Below are 9,476 nucleotides of genomic sequence, written 5' to 3' on the forward strand. Positions count from 1 at the left end.
TCCTGGCATTTTCTGTATGAAATAACTCGGGGCATGCCTACGCAGTGTATGGGATCGTGGAATAACCGTGCTGGTCCAACTTGGGTGTTGTCTTGCATTTGACCCTTTAATCCAACGGTTATGTCTCGATTGGTTATGAGGCTGGTGCATTGGTCATTTGGTGTTGCTCACCATTGCATCCCGGGGATTCTGTCAGAGGACTGGGAAGATTTTGCTGATCATTCGTAACACTACTTTTTCGCTAACAATATGGCGGCAGCAGAGGATGCTGATCACCATGTTTGTCAACTGGCAACACAACATATGCCCTGATGAAGGATCTTGTTTCCTCTGATGAGCCAAAGGACAAAACCAACGATGAACTTGTCAAGGTTGTGGCGAAACACAAGCTGAAACCCAGGAAAATCGTGTCCCTGTACAAGCTGTACGCTAACGGGACGAAGAAAGCTAAGTCGGGTCTGAGTTTGATGCTAACTTCCAGTGCCTTGCTGAACGTTGTGAATTTGGTGCCGCATTGGATGAGATGCTGACGGATTATTTCATTATTGGCATCAACAAGGAAACGATCCTCCGGAAGTTGTTGGCCATTCCCGATGTCGATCTTGCTAAAGCTGTGTTGATCGCGAGTACCTGTATGACTACTCATGAGGGGCTGTGTGTTATAACCAGCAGGGAGCAGAACTCCTCATCAAAATTTGTTTAATGTGAACAAACTGAACTCATAATCGTCAGTTGAGAAGCCCAGAAAACCTCAGTTTCACCAACCTGCTCAACATAACACCTCAGTTCAGAGAGCGAGCTCTTCTGTGCCGCAGCGTGGGAGCAGATTGTCGGGTTCTCCAACGGGCAAATCATGCTGGCATTGTACTGATAGTGACTTACACCACATGTGTCATTTCAAACATCGCTTGTGTCATCGCAGTGGAAAACCTCACCATCGATGCAAAATGTGTCATCTGACATTCCAATGTAGTGCGACTGGCTGTATCAGTGACTGGTGGTGAAGCGACACTTCCTGCTTCTGAGGAGTACGATTTGCTCAGAATCTCAGGCAAAAGCAAACCAATTGTTATAGATGTTAAGCTGAATGACATTCACGTGGATATGGACCTGGACACCGGAGCCAGCCAGTCAATCATGACCTCTTAAACTTTCAAAAGGCTATTTAGCGAGGAGACTAGGCCAGTACTTACACCTGTGAACGCCAAGTTTGGAACTCATACCAATGAAATGATACCTGTGATCGGTCGTGCTGATGTGAAGGTCACCACCAATGATGCGTCACGGAAACTACCCTTGTGGATCATACAGGGAAATGGGCCGACATTATTTGGACGGAATCGACATTAATCCATCAAACTTGATTGGCCTGCAATCAAAGTGATTGTTTGGAATGTTGTTCACAATGCTATTCTTAATAAATACTCCTCATTGTTTGAAGGTGGTGTCAGCACCTTTAAAGTGTAAAAGCCAAAATCTATGTGGATGAGAGTGCGAAGCCAGTTTTCTGTAAAGCGAGGTCTGTACATCACATGATGCGTCCTGAAGTTGAGGAAGAGGTCAACCACCTGCAGAAGGAAGGTGTTATCAGTCCTGTTGAGTTCAATGATCGGGCATGTCCAATTGTCCCTGTATTAAAGTCCGATGATAGTGTGATGATTTGTGGTGATTACAAAACAACAATCACCAGGTATTCCAAGCAGGACCATTATCCTCTGACTAAAGCAGATGACTTGTTTGCTTCACTTTCTGGTGGAAAGATGTTTAGCTGCCGATATTTGGAATCTGCTTACATTCAGATGTTAGAGTTAGTAGATGAAGACTCCAAAGGGGTCGAATGTGTTTAATTGCTGTCCTTCCGGCATCAAATTGGCTGCTGCCATATTTCAAGGTCATATGGAGAATCAGCTCAAAGCAATGCCCAATTAAATGTAGTCATTTTACAAGATGATGTTTTGATCAGCGGTCACACTGATGCTGAACACTTGTGTAACCTTAAGGCGGTTCTCAAATGTCTGGTCAAATGTGCCTGTTAATTCAGGTAATGTACCTGTACCAAGGGAGATTTTTTATGCCAATGAGTGTGTTCGACTGCGATAATGCTCCAATCACTTCCAAACTAATTGAATTTTGGATAAATTTGGTCCCAACCTTATCGATGATAAAATGATGTGTTATCAGTGGTGTATGGTCAACTGTATGCGATGAGTTCCACGAGAGAGTGAGACCATACCTTGGCTCTTAAAAACGAACAGTCTGGTTGTTTTCTGGTTGCCTGCTCTGGGGCAACAGCGTTATTGTACACCCAAAGGTCATAACAATGTGTGTTTTGAACTACATGTATCACATCCAGGTATTGTGACCATGAAGTCAATTGCCATGAGCTATGTTTGGTGGCCGGGTATGGATGAAAACCGAGACAGCGACGTTCGTCATTGTTCTGTGAGTCAGGCTACTGCCCAAAACTCACCTGGAGCAACTGCTTGACATATAATCCTGACTCTTGACCTTCTAAATCATGACCTCAACTTCACATATATTATTATATTATATTATGCTGAACCATTCTTCCGGATGACATCTTTGTTTGTTATTGATGCTCATTCAAAGTACCGATACATCACATTTTAGCCTCGTCATCCTGTATCTCTCAAAAAGGTGAATGATGGTTATTCTCTGCAGACCAGGTTATGACGCGTGTTGTTTACAAATATGACACGCTCACACACATCCACTGGACCCACACCGCCATAAATGATGTTGGTTGAATGTGAAAGACACGCTTAGCACTGATACATGCTAATGGTTCGTCCAGAGTTAATGACCACAACTTTAAACATCACAGGTCCTAAGTTCCACGTGTCATCAATGCGTTTGATCCTGTTTTCTTGCTGAATCCTGGCCATGGACGTAAACGGATCACTGGTCATGTAATCGATCGAATTGTGAACTCTGTGGTTTGTGGTGGAACTGTCAAATGGACATACAGCACCTAAACATATTGACCAGCTCCACTTAAGGCATTGTGAACGAAATCCTCCAAACCATTTTCGGCCTGTTCAAACCTCCAAACCAAAGTGAACCCTTCGTATATATTCCAGTTGTGAGAAGGTGCCAGAACCCAATGTGACTGAACCTGATCATGGAATGTTAGAACCTGTACCTTCTCCTCCTCCACATCCTCCTGAGTCTGCTGCTATCAGCACTCCACAAGCACAGGGTACCCCTTCTGTGACGCTATGTTCACATTGCATGTGTAAGGCACCTAAACGGTTGAACTTGTACTGATTGTATCTTTTGCATGACTGTAGAGTCTTTTGCCAGGGGGGAGATCGTGTAATAAGCGTGCTGGTCCCACTTGGGTGTGGTCTCGTCTTTCATCCCTTCCTTAATCCTATGGAGGCAGCAAAATTCCAAACAGGATGAAGCACACGAGCAACAGGCATGATTAACAAATTTTACCTGTTAAATAATGTGGTGTAAAAGACGGTGCATCAATGGCGGTAAACTTCTGAAAAAAGTTTTTTTTTTTTTTGTTTTTTTTACAGCTTTTAAAATATTTATTTTGTTTTTAATTGAATGATCTAGTTGAACACCACAGAACACAAATCACCTTGTTGGCACTTTCAAAAACCTCCAGTTTAGCAGAAATTGGACAAAATATTACATCATTTTTCACCATAATCGACCAATCAAATTTGCCGCTCGTGCTCTCGGCTTGGGGAATATAGAGATTCAGACAAAATGGCGGCTCGTAGGAAATACAGTCAGTACAGGTCATGCTCAGAAATACAAAGCAAGAGTTGAAAAGACCCTTCCCATGTTGTTCGTGCATCACGTATTAACGTTTTGTATCGATTACAATAATATCCATATGTCCATGATTAACAGAACCAGCTGACATGTTCGCTGAACTCCGTTTCCCCATGGGTTTATGATTTTCATAATTTTCAAAATTCGTTTGAAATTTCCCGTCGAGATCAGTGGGAACATTTATGTATTTGACGAATCATTATGATACTGTACAGTATTTATTTTAAATGGTGTTATGAAATATTTTTTGCGATTGGTTTGTGAAAATAAATGAGATGAAATTGTTCAATGGTGCCAAGGAATAGTTATGCTTCAAAAAGGTCCCGAACGTTCTCAGAGTTCGAACCCAAAAAAATTGAGGTCCTTCCGAATGCGTTTCTTAGACATAAACAAAAGGTTTTTTTTCATGATGTTTGAGAGTAATTTTGTTTTCTCCAGCTATCTCTCCATAAGAGTAAGGTAGTAGATGTGTTCGCACGCACACACACACACGCACGCACGCACGCACACACACACACACACACACACACACACACACACACACACACACACACACACACACACACACACACCAAAAACCGATCCAATTGCAGGAATTCCCAATTCCTATAAAATCGAAGTTGTGGTGAGTTTTCATTACGTGATCTATCGTATGACAAGTACTTCGGTGTAAACGACAACAGCACCATCTGTTGACGCAACTTGGATTAAGCACTAAGGGTTTTTTATAAACGCAATAAGTGGCCATTTATTTACTTTCACACATAAAGGGGTCCTCGACCCAGTGTTGGGGCACATGCAGAGAGTAGAGGATGGGGGGAATGGAATGTGAGGCAGGGAGGGAGGGAGGAGGGGGGTTAGTTTTGGTATGACAATGTTAATGTTGACAGATATGAACATTCTATTTGGTTTGAAACTTTGAAGTGTTCATTTCATTTCGAAACGGTCGATTCTGCAACATAAGAAGCAATGATGATTTTTTTTCTTTTTTAAGCCTGAGCCAATTTACTCAATCTATCAGTCTCCTCACCTTTGAGGGACAAACACAATTCTTACAATGATCTTACTCGAACTTAACACCTACCATAACAAAATTCCAAATTAATGAATCCATGACCTGACCTCGAGGGGCACTGCATCATCAAACACATCCACACCTTAGTTAAGATTCAACAGGTAGAGTGAATTCACTGTTGATTGAAATATACATTCTTTAGAATCTAAAGTTGAGAAAATGATTATAATTGCAAGATGATGGCTCAACCTGCTGTCTATCTGCTTCGGTGATTCCTTGAGGGTTATAAACCATGAGAATATCCCACGCAAAAGCAAAAGTAAAAGCCCAACAAGATGCTCCTACTAGATGCCTCAAAGCTCTTCACTCACAACCATAAAACATCACTTCTGGCATGATTTTAGGATCAGGTGGCAAGTCAGTAAATCTGTTTTCATTATTTAATAACCTGCGCGAGAAGTGAAATGCGGGATGAAGCTATTTATCCACTTTGTCTGTCTGTCTATCTATCTACAGAATACAGACATCAGTCTATGATCGAGGAACTACTTCATTCAAATTGAATTACAAATTTTGAACACTAGAACACGAATCTGAACATGAATCGGAACACGAACCTGCAGTTTTGCAGTACTTTGGCTCTGAAATTGCCATATTGTACAGAATCTCATCCCGATTGTGTATGCACGGAGAGGAATGAGTAAAGTAAATTTTTTAGTCTGTCTGCCTGTCTGTCCGTCTGACAGTCAAACAGATTTTAAAATCATTCCAAACAGGAAATTTGCTGTTTTTAGGGACTCATAAAGGATACGTACAACAGTTACAAATAACTAATTTAACGTGTTGAATAAGGTGGTGTGAAAGACAGTGCGTCAACAGCAGTAAACTGCTGAAAAAAAATATATTTTTTTTCCTACAGACTTTAAAACTTTTATTTTATTTCAATTGAATTATATACTTGAACACTGGAGAACACAAATTGCTTCTTGGCACTTTCAAAACCCTTCCGTTTAGCAGTACTTGGAAAAATATTTACACAATCTCATGCTCTGAGAACAGAGTAAGGCCGAAGTCACATTTGCCACGGTGGCTGTGGGGTCTCCAAAATGTACGGCCACTAGCAATTATACGGCAGCCACAGTATTTCCATGGTCACACAATGTAGCAGTCACATATGTTTTTATTTTTCGGGGATTTAGAAATTGTTGAGACCGAAAACGTGGGGTTGCTGTACGGTCTTTGATTTGATGTTGCACGGTGACCTTAGGGCGTCCCTGCGGCGGCCATAGAACTTTCAAGGCAGATGCAAGGTAGCCTCAAGGTGCCCGCAAGGCGACCGCATGGGGACCCTAAGGCGAGTGTGCGGCCAGACAGACAGTAACGAATGCGTTAATTTTTTTTTTTTTTAACCAGTTTTTTTTTTTTTTCGGCTTGTCGAATTGCTACGGCGAACGTAGAAATGAAAAAAATTATAACTCCGCGTTATAATTCCACGGCGACCCCTACGGCCTGTAAAAGATAGCCAAACGGCGTAGGGCCACCCTGAGGCCACCACAGAAACTCTGCGGCCGCCGCACATTTCTGTCAATTCAGAGGGCGTACGGCCGCCGTATCCTCGCCGTAGAGCAAATGTGACTTAGGTCGAACTGTGAGATTCAGCATTCATGTCCTCTCATGCCTTGAGGACAGTGTAACTGAGATCCAGCATTCATGTCATCTCATGCCCTGAGGGCAGAGTAAATGTGCGATTCAGCATTCAGCCAAATATGGCAGCACTGCGCACTGTTTAGTGTAAAACACAAAGCAAGGGTTTAAAAGACCCTTCCCATGTCCTTTTACTCAAGATTACATGGGCTCATGTGTTCTATGCACTTTCCAGCTTTTTATATATCTGATCTCTTCATCATTTATAAAGCACTCACTTGCTCCCTTCTTGATTTTCAACGCATTGAAGATGTAATTAAGTAGGAGGAACCATGTGATTACAAGTACTCTGGTTACCAACACTGTACAGATAAATTCCCTCAAATATTATTATCTACATAGATAACTTCGAGCTGGCTGTTTGGTTGAGTGATTGAAGACTCTTTACTTTCTCCCACTAACTGGTTTGGGTTCAATTCCCATGACTGCTCATTCTTGCCAACAAGCTCTTGGAAAGGGTGACAAATACATCAAATACTCCTCAACATAAATTGACAGATGCCTTCATCCTGTAGTGGACTGAAATATTCTAAGAGGAAGGGATACATTATTTTATCTTTCGTCAACAAACGTACAAGTCATATTTGAGGTTCCCTCAGGAAATGGTAAACAATGTGAATAATCATCATCATCATCATCATCATCATCATCATCATCATCATCATCATCATCATCATCTGATCGAGCAAATGTGGGTGCACCTTTCGATAGCTTGACACTCAATTTTACTCGAGTCGCAACACTAGCGGTCACAACTCCTGCTGGTGTGTAACCGTGAATAAACAATAAGTTATTTCAAACCGCAAAGTAAGGGAGGGATAAGATTCAAAATTCTGGTAAAACATTGGATTGTAAATAGCAAGATTAACAGACAGTATTATAACTATTGATCGAAAAAGTGAGAAAAAAAGCATCTAAAAAAGGAACTACTACAAGGGCATGTTGAAAAGTAATGCCTCCTATTCTTTTTCTCCAAAATAGCGAAGTATGTTTGAATGAAACAAAGCACAGTCCACACAATAGTTCTTCCTGCCACTGGGTGCAAAGTTTTGTGATTCTGACACTAAATGTGTCAGTGCTATGTCAGTCAAAATGACATCGTGAACACGACATTGTCGGGACTGTGAAGTATGAAGCGCTGGAGATGAGAGTTGGGTGCACCATTACAATCCTGAGAGTAAAAGATAGTCAATGGATTACCGCCACAAAGGATCACCAGCCCTGACTTGGCTCCTCTTCTTCTTCTTCTTCTTCTTCTTCTTCTTCTTCTTCTTCTTCTTCTTCTTCTTCTTCTTCTTCTTCTTCTTCTTCTTCTTCTTCTTCTTTACAGGGCATGATTTGCAACCCTGTCTCTCACCCAACTGCTTTTTCAGTCAACCCTCCTCCCGGTCCTACAGCATGATCTTTCTCTGTGTATTCAACAAAAAATCCTTCCACCCATCCCATGATCTTTATCTCAGAATGTTAAATATGGGAATCTTGACAAGTCCAGTTTTCAGAGGTTGTCTGCACACACCAATCGAATCCCCTTCACGGTATCATGCAGTGTCAAATCCCTCCATGTCAGTACCTTCCCCAAGATCTACAAGCCTGCGTCCTTCCAAACCCAACCTTTCTTCGTGTCTCCACTCTTCAGTATACCTCCACTTCATGACCCCTATTTCTGCATTCCCCCTCACCCACCCTCTCCAAGCTTTCCCTCACCCCACCCTCTTCAAGCTTCCCCCTTACCACACCCCCCTCCAAGCTTCACCCTCACTCCATCAAAGGTTCACCTCACCCCATCCCATCAAAGCTTCCCTCCACCCCACCCTCTCGGCTTATCCATCCATCCTGCTCCTTCTTGGCATCTGTTGAACAAAATAATCTGTTTAGCAGAATCTTTCCTCCCATGGGATGTCCACGACTCCTCGGTGTCTTTCCCGAGCTCTTGTCTTTTCCGAATCGATAGGCCTCAACCCACCCTGGTGGCGGAGTTTCCGTTGACATCAATAACTCAATTTCTCACGATCCGTGTACTGATCTTACACCTCCTAACCCTCAGGAGTATCTTTGGTGGCGACTGCTTAACTTCCACTCTCACCTATTGTGTATCTGTGTGTTCTACTGCCCTCCAAACAGTGATGACTCCATCTACATCTCTCTCTCTCTGACAAAATGGGCCAACTCTTAACCACTTATCATAACTCTCGTCTTTATATGTGGTAATTTCAATGGTTTCGTGCTTTTTATACAATCATAAATAAGTAAGGGTAAGGAATCCTAAGTACGAGTATAAAGAGAATAAGACATCCTGCTTTACACTCCAAACTCTCTGCCTATGAGATCCAAGGCAAACTCCACAGATGGCTTACTGAGTTCCTCTACTCTTGCAACCAATGTGTGGCTCTCAACCAATCCTTTCATATCTCTCTGTTGAGGCTGGAGTGCCGTGTGCAGTGGAGTGCAGTGTTTTGGGCCATTCATATTCCTGATCTTAATCAAAGATCTTTCTGACTCTCAAGAAAATCCCCTTTATCTATTTTCTGATGACTCCACCATCTGCCCTGACATCTCTCATCCTTCAGATAGACAGGGTGCAGCCTCTTCCCTCTCTTCAGACCTTGACAAAAAAACAATCAGGTCAAACTCTTCGAATATATATTTCAATCCTGACGTCTCTCCGTCTCTCCGTCTCTCTGCCTCTCCGTCTCTCCGGCTCTCCATCCCTCCGTCCCTCCATCCCTCCGTCCCTCCGTCTCTCCGTCCCTCTGTCTCTCCGGCTCTCTCTCCCCCCAAAAGGGCCATCTGGCAAAGCCTCCCATCTACTTTCTCAAGACTCATCTTGTGGAAGTTCAATCACTGAAAATCCTGGGTCTCACCATCAGCCATGATCTTTATTGAGCCAACTACATTTCACAGTTCACCTCCAAAGCCAGTTGGCCTCCAAAGCCAGTTGGCCTCC

This window comes from Eptatretus burgeri, chromosome 4, assembly GCF_056783735.1.
Source record: "Eptatretus burgeri isolate ZD-2024b chromosome 4, Ebu_testis_v1, whole genome shotgun sequence".
Classification (NCBI taxonomy): domain Eukaryota; kingdom Metazoa; phylum Chordata; class Myxini; order Myxiniformes; family Myxinidae; genus Eptatretus; species Eptatretus burgeri.